Genomic DNA, 15,619 nt, shown 5'->3' with positions numbered 1-15,619 from the left:
TAGATCACATCATACAGTATCATTTATCTGGTCAAGATTCAACAGTGTTCTAAAGCGCAGGTAAAACTAAGACAGTACATTGATGGAAATTTAAAATATTGTCAATACAAATTGACTGATATATCTCGATCATACATACATTACGTGTACACCAAAAATTTCATCTTAGTTTTATTCTCTTCTTTTGTTTTTTGAGAGAAGTTTTTATTTTATTCTCTTCTTGACAAGGAAAAACAAACAAACAAGAACGAGTATAATCTGGTTGAAGTGCTTATACTTCTCCATATAAATTTATTTCAAATTGTCAGCTTAGAGGAACATATTCTTTTGGAGAAAATATGGCCGTGTGGCCAAAAAATTTGATGGATTAACCAAAATTTAATTCTGTTGAGTCAATTTCAGACATTTAATGCGATTGTGACGGAGAGCTACTGATATTTGTACCTTTCGTAACCTATTTTGATTCAAATTCAATAAGTGGTGTTTACAAAAAAAAAAAAAAAAAAAAAAAAAAAAAAAAAAAAAAAAATTCAATAAGTGGTACATATAATTTTTTTTTGGGTGAAATGATACATATAAATTGATAAATCGTAAGTCTTCCTTCGACCAAAAAAAAAAAATCGTAAGTCTTCCGCATAGTCGATGATTCTGCTCGTTTCGTTATTTTTACTATTTCAAGTATCATTCTGGTCGTTTAGTACTATCATTTTTCGAATGTCTCATAACTTGTAACTAGTCTTTAATAACACACATGAAACTAAGTGTAAAGCATCTTCATCTCATCATGTGTTTCAAGATACTACATGTTATAGTAAAAAGTTGTTTTGATAAATGAAACAACGATCTTTATCACTACTTTTTTTTGGGTAAAATTAAATTTTTGTATTCGGAACGAAATTTATAAAAACAATGCGTTTGTCGGGAGTCAAAAAAGGTGGTTTCACCTCTTTACCTGGAACCCAAACATTGTAAATAGTCCATCTCAGCATGAATCGAACCTAAATGGTGGTAGTTACAACTGAAACTCATTTACCACTAGGTCAACTAAACGTTGGTTCTTTATCACAACTTTAATCAACAAAAAGGGTTTAGAACAATTTTCTTTCGCTTTTAGTTGTTAACGGGTTTGATTGTTAAGTATATATATATATATCACTTTAATAGGTATCAATTACAAAAAGATAAGAATGTCTAGGCAGTATAAAAATGTACCCTCGTTTTTTTCTGAAATATTAGGAAAATTCGAGCGATACACCTTAATCTCTCATAGGCCCGGAGCCAGTCTTTGCTAATAGTATTTCTGGCGTAAAGCCTCTTCCCACGGTGGATCGAATCCAAAAGCACAACAATATCCACATCTACGCTTAAACCAACTAGACTGCAACATCCGTCGTATCTTCGTTTTACTTGACAATATCTTTTACCTTCTCTAACGATTTTGGTACCGCTAACGGTTTTATTATCTCACTAAGAATTTCTTACACTTTGTGACATCAATTTCAATTAGACCAACGTAAAATGTGAAACAAAATCGTTGGCGTTTAACGTTTGCAAAAAAAAAATAATTGAAGTTAACAATTATGATTTTCATATGTAGATGTAACTCTATAGATATCTCAAAATTGGGTGCTGCATTATTTGTGGCTATTGGCATGAGATGTGTCATGGATGTGACCCAGGTAAAATACACAAGGTGCATGTCTCATGTACTTATTTTTAAATAGATGAGAACAAGGCATGTGCATCAAGTTTCAAAAGAAAGTTGAGACACTGTCGTCCATGTGCATGAACCCATCTTCCATTTATGGTTAATAAACCAGTTTGGAACAAACCTTAAATTTGACCCCTCCCATGCACCAAACACATTTAACGAGACACCCCTTTCCTAAAATGGCAATCTTCCCATTTAACCTATTAATTTCCATTTTCATTATTAAACATTCTTCAAGACTACCAAATAAAGTGGTTAGGTTCAAAAATTTAGTTGTGTAAACATGTTGATATATTCTAGATTTTTTTTTTTGGGGTTAAATTATATGTTTTTATGTCTTCTAAACCGAACTGTGAAAAGCAGTAACAAGCGAGCAAAATTTACATAATTAAATTTCCTTGGAACGCGAATGACAATATTAGTGAAATTCTAAATATTTTAAATGATCTATCTATCTATCTATACTATTATTTTTGAAGTGATTTTTTGCATTCGAGATTTTACGTTAAAAGTTAGAGTGGTTAAAGCCAATGACTTAATGAAAATTTTATATATTTTTTATGATATAACTAAAAACGAAATTTATACTAATAATATTAGATTTATATGTTATATTAACAAATATTTTTTTAAAAAATAAAATAATTCTTATATATTGTGTTGTTATCTGAAAATAATATTGTAACAACGTGATAATTCTTATAGAGTAAAAACTCTATAAATTAATAATGTTAAGACTATGGTATTTTATTAATTTATTGAGTTATTAATTTACAAAAAAACTGTTTTCATTTTTAGATTTTTCTATTTTAAAATATATGTTTTATAAATTAAGAAAAATATTAATTCTAGTGTATATACATTAATTAAAAAAATTGAAATTTTACAATCTTATTATTTTTATTATATTATTTGGTGTATAGAAATATATTTCTTAGAATTTAAATGTGGTTGTAGATATAATTTTACTAAATCTAATCAAAGATATAAAGATTACTGGATTTTAGTCTTATGCCGATCCCGCCTCCATGCCGTGATGATGATCGGTTGACATAGAGAACCCAAGCGGCATGTGGATTTGGTATGCTAGTTTCGAGCTCCGGTGCTAGCTCTATTAGGAAGTCGACGAGCACCTGGGATTTGGCGCACGTTCTGTTTTTGTATTTGATGTCGTATTCGCTGAGCTCGATTGCCCATTTGGCCATCCTTCCCGATTGGCTTGGACTATGGAGTTTGTTCTGTAGCGGTCGCGTCGTCATTACTGCTATTGAGTGCGACTGGAAGTATGGAGGGAGCTTTCTTGCCGAGATCACCACCGCAATTGCCAGTTTTTCCAGGGTCGGGTATCTTGATTCGGCATCATCCAAGGTTTTGCTGACATAGAAGATCGGTTTCTGCTCCCCGCATTCTTCTCTGACCAAGACACCGCTTACTGCCGATCCGGTGATCGAAACGTATAGGTATAACATCCCCCTTCCTCCGGTTTAGCGAGGACCGGTGGCGTGGTCAGATATTCCTTGAGTTCGGTGAAAGCTTTCTCACAAGCCTCGTTCCAGACCAAGTGTTTGTTTGCTCAGAGCAGTTGGTAGAGTGGAAGGCATTTTCAGTCGATCTTGAAATAAAACTGTTGAGTGCTTCGATTCGGCCCGTTAGTCGCTGAACTTCTCTTGTGTTTTTGGATGACATTAGCTCTAAAATTTCCGCGATCTTCCTCGGGTTTGCTTATATTCCTATTTTAGTGAAAATATAACCCAAGAATTCTCTCGACGTTACTATGAAAATAAATTTTGTCGGGTTCAACTTCACGTCGTATTTGTTCAGGACCGCAAAGCACCGTTGTAGGTCATCGACGTGGTTCTCTGCTCTGAATGATTTCACTAGCATGTCGATGTATACCTCCATCGTGTTTCCCAGTTTTTCTGAGAACATGTCGTTGACCAGGCGCTGGCATGTTGCTCCGGCATTTTAAGACCGAACAACATGACTTTGTAGCAATAGGTTTCCCTATCGATTATGAATGATGTCTTCTCACGGTCCTCTGTGTGCATTAATATTTGGTTATATCTGGCGAAGGCATCCTTGAATGAAAGTAACTCACTTCCGACCGTTGCTTCGATGATGCGATCTTTCTTTTGCTGCCTATCCCGACACACCGTTCTGGATGTCGGGGATCGATGTTGACTTGCTCGATTGTTTCCCTCGGGGGTTTTTCTGTCGTTGCTTGGTTTGCGTTTCTCCGCTTATGATTGCATGTCATGTTTCCCTAACTTCTCCTCGTTAGGTTCTATCATTGAGCAGGCCCGTGCGTCGTCTTGGCTCCCTTGATGGGTGTATGTTCCGATCGCCGTAGCGAACTTCAGCTATTGGTGATATGAAGACGGGATCGCTTCCATTGCGTGGAGCCACGGGGTTCCCATGATGGCGTTGTAGACATCCAGTTTATTGATGATAGTAAACGTTGTGATTTTGTTACCCCTCCGACCCATGTTGGACAATATAATTAATCATATCGACATGGTGCTCTCTCCGGCGAAACTCGTCAACGTTCGTGCCTTCGGTTTATGTTTGTATCCCCAGAGTTCCATCTTTTGAAGGTTTTCCGTGAAGATCAGATTGACTGAGCTTCCGGTGTCCACCAATACTCTTGAGACCTCGCAGTCCGCGATCATTATTTCGACGACCATGGGTTCGTTGTGAGAAAAGTTAACACCGTTTGCGTCCGAAGCTTCGAAGGTCATCGCACCAATTCTGGGTAAGAGAGTTCCAAATATTCGTGGATCTCTTCGAGCCCATGTGTTCCAGCGGTTTGTGGTATCGCCCTTTCTTTGGTAAGCGCAGATAGATCTGACGGAATCGTTGCATGCTGCAAGTACTGATAGACCATGGATTTTACCTATTATTAGCCATGGTTTATAAGTGTTTTAAGATACATTTACTACTATATATAATCTTTTTAGAGTATTTACAGGTTCAGGTACTATTTGCAAGAAATGATGTATTTGGAGCTATTTGGAGATCTTTTGAGCTTCGCTGGAAGCAAGAGATGGTCGACGGTCGCAGATCAATATCGACCGATAGTCACCACCACATATCGACCGACACTCATCACTAAATATCGATCGATGTCGTGTCCTGCGTATCGATCGATTGTGAAGTCATCCGAGAGTTAATGACAAATTAGAAGATTTCAAGTTTCACAAAAGTCTCAATAATTACATCATTAGTCTCTGGCCGCCTGTTAGACTATTTATTAGGGTTTTGTACTATTTTAGAGGCGGACTTGCCTAGAGACCTGAGAAGACCTAGTTTGGAGGAGGCAAGAAGCCACCATTGAAAGAGAGAGCTTATTTGGAGAGATAGATCATCTACTGCAAAACATAGAAGATCTTGAACTCCCTTGTTTTCATATTTCTGTTTACTGTTACTATTATTTATTTAAGTATTATTCAGACCATCATAACCATGTGTTCCATGAATATGTCTGAGTTGTCTTTACTGTTAGATTTAGGTTTCTCAAATAGGCTGACAAATGTAATACTGACACAACAATTGTTAGGATGTTTAGAAATATAGTTCAATCATCTAGTTATGCATTAAAGCTAAGTTTAGGATTGATCACCCTTTAAATTTAGATCTTAGGATTAATTGGGATCAAGCCATTGCTTGACCCAATACCTGAAAATAACTAGAGTGATCTAACTGACTAGATACAAACGAGAGTTGGTCTAGTGAGTTAGAGAATACAAATCAAACTCGTTCGTAAAGCTTTCTGGAAGAAGTATCGATCGACACAACGATAGCCCTGTCGATCGATATTTTGAAAGGTGTATCGATCGATACGCCCATTGGATTATTGATCGACTCTTTCTCGCGAACAAGATAACGAGGGTTGAGGTCCGAGATCCAGATTAGATAATTAATAGATTATACCATAAGTTTGAATTCAAGAATAATTAATATTAATAAACTCCTAATTTACCAAATTAGGTGTTATTTATCATACCTGAGAATATACCTGAATCTAGCTATTTCAACCCATTGTTAACAAACTCAAAACAATCAATCGAGCAATAAACTTTCTCACCAACAAATTTACTGCTTTAAACCATTTGATCTAGATTTATTTCAAGAACATAATCTACTGTGTAATCCTAGAGTCTCTGTGGATTCGATCCCTAAGTACGACATCTGAACCTCTTATTTGAGAGAGTAATTTGAGTGCTATCAAATTTGGCGCCGTTGCCGGAGACTCTTTCTTATTACCATTAGATTACGTTTAAAATTTAATCTAGATTTTGTGTTACTAAATTTGCTAAAATGTTTTCTCTCTTTTTCTGCTGACACAGGAGCTGAAAGATGGAAGACATGGATTTCGGCCAGACATCGATCGACGAAGAGATAGGCATATCGATCGACAGAGCGAGAGCAATATCGATCGACAAGTCGACAGAAATATCGGTCGACAACGCTCATTAAATATCGATCGACAACGCCCCGCCGGAAGCAGGTAAGTATTCTCTTACCAATGATTCTAATGAAAGAGTAGTCCTAGGAAAACCTAAAGGTCAACTAAGCAACGCATATAACCAAATTACAAGTGAACAGGGGACTGGAATCCCTATTCAAATTAAATCTATCTCAGAAAGAGATAATGAATGGAAATTGCCTTTGCAAGACTATTTAAATCCTGGAAGGACCTATTCCAATAGGTCCGCAATTAGACTACCAAAAGATGTTACCAAGGAATTTGGGATCAGTCCCGAATACTTAATCATGGTACGTCAAAACCCTTTCCGTGGGACCGTCTCAGAGCGACCACATGATCACATCGAATATCTAGAAGAATTGATAAATGACGAGTACAACCGCTGTAAACTCTTTCCTTCTTCCTTAGAAGGCGACGCCAAAAAATGGCTAAACCAAATACCATCAGGATCTATGACCTGTTGGAAGGAGATGAGGAGTGCTTTTATAAATCAATTTTTCGATGAGGCGTACTATTGGGATGCACGGAGGAAAATCTCCACGTTCCATCAAAACCCACGGGAATCATTCAGAAATGCTTGGGAGAGATTCAAGAGCTACCAACTTGAATGTCCTCACCATGGCTATTCAGAGCCGCAACTCATTAATACCTTTTACAGAGCTATTAACCTTCATTACCAGATCACGCTTGATACAGCCAGTGAAGGGAGCTTCAGTACCAGAAACCCTGAGGAGGCAAGGCGTTTGATCAAGAATATAGCTACGAGTAGATCCAACGAAATGATGGACGTAGAATTAGGAAGAAAAGCTGACCCAGATGATGAGTCACCTTTACTCGAAATCAAAGAACATCTCGACTCACCCCATCATGCTCTTGAGGGACACAACCAATTTGAGATTTACCAAATTGATGATGACACCCTATCTGAACTAGAGCAGCAAATAGATTTCGTAGACAACCATACTTTGGAAAATAATTACCCTAATCCTGATAGCTTTACCCAAAATTACGATGCTACTGTTGGATCACGCCAAGGCAGAGTGAAATCTAGGCTAAACCAAGTTTTCACGAAATCGCAAGTTAGCCACTGAACTAAACGGAAAAATAGACATAGTCTTCAGTGAGCTGATAAGGAAGTTCGACGCTTTAAGTGTACAAATTAAGAGACTGGACAGTCAGGTTGCGGAAAATGAAACCGCCATCAAAAGAGAGACATGACGTCTCCCTGGGCGGACTGAGCGAACCCAAAACGTCAAGTCCATGCCGTGTTATTGAGAAGCGGAAAACACCTCATCCCAAGGGCAAATGAAACCAACAACACAGAGAAACATGCTGTGGTTGAGGAAACCAGTGAAAGTAGGTCACGCCCTATAAACCTCGATGATCCCAGTACCGAGTCAGGAACGCCTCGAGGAAGAGAGAAGCCCAACACTGAGGAAGTGGCCATCGAACTCGAGGAAGAAGAAGGAGAAATAAAAGAAGATGCCGAAATCGATCGACAAGAAAGAATAAGTGTCGATCGACCAACCACGGTGGATATCAATCGACACTCAGGAAACAAGTCGATCGACACCCAAATCCAGCTGAACCGGTAACTGAAAGAGTGTATAGGACTCTACCACCCTTTCCACCTAACAAATCGCAGACTAAGCGAGAGCCCGACAAAGCAATCTGCAAGAAAGCATTTGATAAGATCACGTTGGAAATGCCATTGAGCGTTGCGATAAAAGTATCACCTTCGATAAAAAAATACGTAAAGGATATGGTATCCAACAGCTTTCCAGCCACTGAGCGCAGCGTCATGATGGTTTCTGAGGAAGTCAGTGCAATAATCCAAGGCGAGGTCCCGATCAAGAGACTTGATCCGAGCAGTTTTGTTCTGGATTGCAATATACAGAACAAAAATTTTCCTCGATCCCTTTGTGACTTAGGTTCCAGCGTGAACCTCTTGCCACATTCTGTCGCATTATCCCTAGGATACGACAAGTTCAAACCTACCAAATAACTTTGGTTATGGCCTATAGATCCGTTAGATTACCTGAGGGAGTGCTTGACGACGTGCCAATAAGGATTATCGGCTGTCACGTCCCAACGGACTTCGTAGTACTGAAATACCTAAATGAACCAAAGGACCCCATTATTTTGGGTAGACCATTCCTAGCCACTGCTGGAGCGATAATCGATGTCAAGGAGGGTAGGATATGTCTAAACATTGGAAACATCCCAATGACTTTTGACATGGATAACCTGATGAGACGACCCTTCATCGATAAACGGACATCCTACGTGGACGACATCAGTGAATTAGCCGAAGGATCTCTTATAAACTCATGCTCAGAAGATCCTTTGGAGGAAGTATTCACAACTGCTGAAAAGGAAACTTTCAATGTCGACAATAGAGGTGAACAATATACACGATTAATGGCGCAAGCATGGAAACAGCAAGCGTTGATGACATAGAGAATGCCGTTTCAGAAATTAACGTCGATCGATATTTACTAAAATCTATCGATCGAGAACCATCCTTCTCGAAGGAATGGGATCCCGAAAAAGAACTAAAAATTGAGTTAAAACAGCTGCCTGCTGGACTCAAATATGCATTTCTCTATAAAGATTCATATCCAGTAATCGTGAACGCCAACCTCACAAACGGAGAACTTGCACTGCTATTAAATAAACTATGCAAATACAGAAAGGCCATCGGGTACTCTCTCGAAGACATTCCTGACATTTCTCCAGATCTGTGCATGCACCGGATTCACCTAGAAGACGGTTCGAAATCTTCAATAGAACACCAAAGGCGACTAAATCCGAACTTGAAGGAAGTTGTTAAAAAGGAAATAATCAAACTTCTGGATGCCGGAGTCATTTATCCGATTTCGGATAGCAATTGGGTTATCCCCGTGCATGTTGTACCGAAAAAGGGCGGAATCACTGTGGTGAAGAATGACAAAGATGAACTCATTCCCACCCGAACCGTCACTGGAAATCGAATGTGCATCGATTATAGAAAGCTAAACGCTGCAACAAGAAAAGATCACTTCCCTTTACCTTTCATAGATCAAATGCTGGAAAGATTGGCAAACCAGCAATACTACTGTTTTCTTGACCGATACTCTGGATTTTTTCAAATCCCTATACATCCTGATGATCAAGAAAAGACAACCTTTACATGCTCTTACGGAACATTCGCATACCGCAGAATGCCATTTGGTCTTTGTAATGCTCCTGCTACTTTCCAACGATGCATGATGTCAATCTTCACTGATATGATAGAAGACTTCATGGAAGTCTTCATGGACGATTTCTCAGTATATGGATCCACTTTCAAAAACTGTCTTGATAACCTATGTAAAGTTTTGGCAAGATGCGAAGAAAAGAATCTCGTTCTGAATTGGGAAAAATGCCACTTTATGGTTAACGATGGAATCGTCCTAGGACACAAAGTGTCTGCTGCTGGAATAGAGGTAGATCGAGCGAAAATTGAGGTAATGACTGGCTTACCGTCTCCCACAAACGTAAAAGATGTGAGGAGTTTTCTCGGGCACGCCGGATTTTACAGGAGATTCATACAAGATTTTAGCTTCATCCCATCCTGAATCCTTGCAATTAACACTCTCGACTTGGATTATATATCCAAAAAGGTCCGCTCACCAGACCGCTCGTGCCCGCCCATTCTGTCTCGCCGAACGTATTCTCTTCTGTAAGCTTCTTCCCTGATCGCTCGACCTCTCACTTCCCTCCTCTGTAAAGAAGTTAAATTTGACTTCTCACCAGAATGCGTAAAGTTTTTTGAAGAAATAAAGAAAACCTTAATAACTGCCCCCATCGTACAAGCACCAGACTGGACTCTTCCTTTCGAAATCATGTGCGATGCGAGCGACTTCGCTGTAGAAGAAGTTCTAGGCCAGAGAAAAGACAAAAAGCTGCATGCAGTTTATTATGCCAGCCGAACTCTCGACGAAGCACAAAGAAATTACGCAACAACATAAAAAGAACTGTTAGCTGTGGTTTATGCGTTCGAAAAATTTACTCAATACATGGTCGGTTCGCGAGTCATCGTCCACACCGACCATGCTGCAATTAAATACTTAATGCAAAAGAAAGACGCAAAACCCCGACTCCTGCGATGGATCCTTTTACTCCAAGAATTCGACATCGAGATAAAAGGTAAAAGAGAAGTAGAAAACAGAGTTGCAGACCATCTTTCCCGAATAAGAATAGAAAATGACGTCCCTATCGATGATTTCTTACCAACTGAAAACGTTTACCAAACGGAATCATTTATCGGGAAAGTAAGTCTCACCCCCGAGGACCTATCGATCGACGACGACGATCCAATGTCGATCGATTGTGGTAGTACCGAATCGATCGACAACATCGATAGTATGTCGATCGACAATACAAATATTTTTAGCGAAGAGAGTAATTCCAAGACCCTCATCTTCGATATAAAGGTTAACTTCGCACACAACAAGCTATGCCCTGGCCATGATTCCACTGTGAAAGGAAGTCCATGTCGAGAAGTACATGCAGTCGGACAAGGATCAAAGGACAGACCGTGGTACGCCGATATAGTAAACCATTTAGCTGCCTACATAGAACCCGAAGAGTTGAGAGGATACACGAGAAATAAATTTTTAAGAGAAGTTAGGAGATATCACTGGGATGAACCATATCTCTACAAACACTGCTCTGACGGGATGTATAGACGCTGTGTCGCAGATACTGAAATACACGACATATTATTCCAATGCCATGGATCCGATTATGGTGGGCACTTTGCAACCTTTAAGACAATATCAAAAATTCTACAAGCAGGATGCTGGTGGCTAACTATGTTTCGCGATGCTCATGCATTCATAGTACAATGCAATAGATGCCAACGAAGGGGAAAAATCAGTAAAAGACATGAAATGGAACAAAAATCTATTCAAGAAGTAGAAGTCTTTGACTGTTGGGGAATAGATTTCATGGCACCTTTCCCCTCTTCGTACGGAAATAAATACATCCTAGTCGTTGTTGACTATGTGTCAAAATGGGTCGAAGCGGTAGCTTCCCCCACAAACGACGCATCTGTAGTTATTAAGCTTTTCAAAAGCATTATCTTCCCGAGATTCGGAATACCACAAATCGTCATAAGTGACGGTGGTTCCCATTTCATCATCAAAGTTTTTGAAGGACTACTCCGAAAGAACAGAGTACAACATAGAGTTGCTACACCCTACCATCCACAGACGAGTGGACAGGTAGAAGTCTCAAATAGACAGATCAAAGAGATCTTAGAGAAGACCGTGGGCACATCGAGAAAAGACTGGTCTAGAAAGCTGGACAATGCACTCTGGGCCTACCGGACTGCCTTCAAAACTCCTTTAGGAACCACCCCATTTCATCTCCTATACGTGAAATCATGTCACTTACCAGTCGAGCTGGATCACAAAGCACCCTGGGACATTAAACTGTTGAATTTCGACATCAAACCAGCTGCCGAAAAAAGGCTCATACAAATTAACGAACTGGACGAGATTAGACATTTAGCTTATGAGAGTTCAAAAATATACAAAGAGAAAACCAAAGAATATCATGACAAAAAGATCATTTCCAGACACTTCGAACCTAATGATCAAGTATTACTATATAAATCTCGGCTAACGCTGTTTCCCAGAAAACATCGATCTCGTTGGTCTGGTCCTTTTACTGTTGTAAACGCCAATCCTTATGGAGCCATTACGCTTACAAATAATAAAGGAGACGAATTCACAGTAAATGGCCAATGAGTAAAGCATTATTGGGCTAAACCGCCAAATATCAAGGCCATTAACTTAAGCCCACTTCCCGATGATTAGAGAATTCGAATATCAAGTCAAGCTGAGGACTTAAAATAAGCGCTGAATGGGAGGCAACCCATTATTTTAAAATTTAAACTTTAGCATTTTAGAATCTTTTAGAATTTTTAGAATTAAAAAAAAAGACAAGTTATCGAAACAAAAGGCCTATGTCGATCGACAACAACATATCGTTGTCGATCAACATCAAATGAACAGACACGGGCTCACTTAAGTCGACACTTAAGTTGACATTCGCATAAACCCGAAAACACTACGAAACCTTTCCCATCTCTTTTCTCTCTAGTTTTTCACCCAAGTCCGACGATTCCTTCATTCATTCTGCTCGAAATTCACCCTTCTCGCCGTTTAAATCACTAAACTCACGCATCATCATGGTATGAACACGAAATTTGCTAAACTTTCGTTCTTCCTAGGGTTGAATCAAAAATCGGATTTGAACTGAGAATTTAGAGTTTGAATCGATCGATTTGTGTTGAGGAACGCAATAATCGATCGATTCAACGGATTTTCTGTAACATGCAAATCGAATTGCATGATTTGGTTTTGCAGGTTTTCACGAACGAGAAATCGATCGATAACCATCGGTTTTATCGATCGATTGTCTCCATGTCCTGTCGATCGACATCGAGACACCTTTGTCGATCGACAGCGACCTTAAGCCGACAAACCTCGCTAAACCTTTCTTGTTTGTGAACTTCATTTACAGGATTATGAGAGGAGAACAAAGAGGAGGTTCGACACCAACAGCCCAGCTCCTATCCGTGACAGAGACCCCTGGCCGAGACAACCCAAGGATGGACCTATTCCACTATTTGAGAACTTCCCCAACACGCGGAAAGCGGCGAAGAGCTTGGAATGCCGCAACCGTGCGATCCAGGACGCTTGGGATGACTACGACAGCATATTCTACAATGCATGGCGGGAAGTTTCCATCGAACCCACGAGGTTCGTCGATCTAGACGTGGTCCAAGCTTTAGGCATCCAATCAGACCTCGAGGACTTGTTCGTCGAGTTGGGTATGGGGAACTTTGCTACTCACCACATGTTCTCTACACGAAGCTGGTCCGTCAGTTCATGGCTCCCGTGAACGTCTACTACGCCAACGAGAGGGCAAAGAAGGCTAGTGAAGGCATCCTGACCTTCTTCATCCGCAGCATTCGCTACAGAGTGCCTCTTCTGACTCTCTGCACTATCTACAGGGTTGAGACCGAGCGCCAGCACACCACCGTACCTGACTTCCCAGGGATTGGGACATTTTGGAGCCTCATTGCTACCAGCTTCTTCGACCCCACCAAGACCGTTCAGACGGACATTGGTCATCTGACCCTGCGTTACTTCATGAAGACCATTGCAAACACCCTGTTTTGCCAGATGGAACCTAGTAAGGTTCGGGTTCAGGAGCTCACTCTGGTCTACTACGCAGTGAGGAGCTTGGTTGAGATGGAGGGCATCGAGGAGCCCGAGAACGACGCATGGCCTAACCTTGGTGCCATATTTGCTGAGCATCTGACCAAGCTCAAGATGAAGCCTTTCCAGTCAACTAGAAAGAAGAAGGAGACGGTTGGGAGCCTACTCACTCCGATCTTCGTCCATTGTGGAGTTCCCCTGGACGACCGGATCCTCTACATGGACGCGACACATCTCACGAGCGCACAGTGGCTCAAGAACGACCGCGACTGGTCCTTTAAAGTTGGGGACGGCATACGTTTGGTGAAGCTTCCACTTCGGTCACTTACGGACTTCTCCCATGGCCTTAGCAGCATTCAGTTCTGACCTCACACTCGCCTAGTCCGATCCCCAGTAGCCCAGCCACGCCGCTACACGGTCCAGCGCACTGCAGGACCACAGCCGCATCAGCCCGAGGAAGCACTACCGCCTTTCCCTCCCATGCCAGACATGTCCACACGCCCTGAGGAAGGCTTCCAGCGCGTCGTCATCGATGCTCTCACTGCCATCTGGGCTAGAGTGTCGAGATGTCGCTGCTCGAGCAGGCGGAGTGTGCGAGCCAGCTCACCGTCAGCAGCAGGACCGTCCCGCCAGCGTATAGGCTCCTCCAGCGACGAGACCAATGATGAGGACTAGTCCTCATCTTTCTTTCCCTATCTATCTATGTTTTTCTTTACTTTCGAACTTTTAGGATTTACTTTCGAACTTATTATTTTATGTTAAGACTTGAGTTTATTTAGTTTGCTAATCTTGCATGTGTTAGGATTGTCTAACAGAGCTAACCTAGCTGACTGATGCTAATTATATGATGCGTTAGACACATGAATACGTTGCAGCTGGCGCAGACGTTTTATGTCTATACGCTGTCGATCGATAATGAGAAGGTATTATCTGACCATTCTATTAGCGCCAACCTTAGATTACTGATTGCAGAAGTACTAGAGATACTAAAGTGGATCAACCCACCAACTTTGACAACACTTGCTGTGATTGTTTGAAAAGAACCAAAGCTGACCTCCAACCTAACCTGACTTACTTGCTTGTTTTGGGGTTTGGTATGCATTGGATCGGATCCCTCTTGTAGGTCTGAAAGGTACAAATCTGTAAATTTTTGGTTTCTTTCTTTTCTCTCTTTGGCATCTTAATAAAAATTAATAAGATTGAAATGATTTACTGGAAGAGGTAGAGGGGTAGGAGTGTCTCCTGCGACCCCATTATTCTAGGGAATGATCACACATTGTGGAAACGAGGGGTAGGAGTGTCTCCTGTGACCCCGGTATTCGCTACACTTTGTAAAAAAAAAATTATATATATATATATATATATATATGTATACCTTTGAGATTCAGAGAAGAGAGATTCAAAGAAAAGAAATCATAATAGGATTACCTGATTACTCAGATGACTACTGGAGTAAGAAACCATGTGTCCACTGATCGATACCCCCAAAATTTAGCCGAAAATCAAATAAGAATTGTCGAGTTGCTGGCTAGTTGTAATTGGTTGCTATACTAGGATAATGTATGATGTGCTTCTAAAAGTTAGGATTCTTTAGGATTTGGTTAGCAATATATAGAGGTGATGATTTGAAAATATTGAAACTTAAGTGAATCCCCGCATTCCTAAACCTCTCTTAGAGAGACTGCTCTAGTATATTTTGGTTGAGGACAAGCAAAATAGTATGTCTGGGGGAGTTGATAGACCATGGATTTTACCTATTATTAGCCATGGTTTATAAGTGTTTTAAGATACATATACTACTATATAAAGTATTTTTAGAGTATTTACAGATTCATGTACTATTTGCAAGAAATGATGTATTTGGAGCTATTTGAAGATCTTTTGAGCTTTGCTGGAAGCAAGAGATGGTCGACGGTCGCAGATCAATATCGACCGATAGTCACCACCACATATCAACCGACACTCATCACTAAATATCGATCGATGTCGTGTCCTGCGATCGATCGATTGTGAAGTCATCCGAGAGTTAATGACAAATTAGAAGATTTCAAGTTTCACAAAAGTCTCAATAATTACATCATTAGGACATGACTGCCTATTAGGCTATTTATTAGGGTTTTGTATTATTTTAGAGGCGGGCTTCCCTAGAGACCTGAGAAGACCTAG

General features: G+C 40.3%; 1 pseudogene; it reads left to right on the top strand.

Annotated features, from left to right (window-relative positions):
- Positions 1-8,210: 8,210 nt before the first annotated feature.
- On the top strand, positions 8,211-13,819 carry LOC106314354 (annotated as a pseudogene).
- Positions 13,820-15,619: the final 1,800 nt, after the last annotated feature.

This window comes from Brassica oleracea, chromosome C9 (genome assembly GCF_000695525.1).
Source record: "Brassica oleracea var. oleracea cultivar TO1000 chromosome C9, BOL, whole genome shotgun sequence".
In the NCBI taxonomy this organism is placed as follows: Eukaryota; Viridiplantae; Streptophyta; class Magnoliopsida; order Brassicales; family Brassicaceae; genus Brassica; species Brassica oleracea.
The sequence above is the reverse complement of the archived record's forward strand: the minus strand, read 5'-3'. Positions and strand labels throughout refer to the sequence as shown.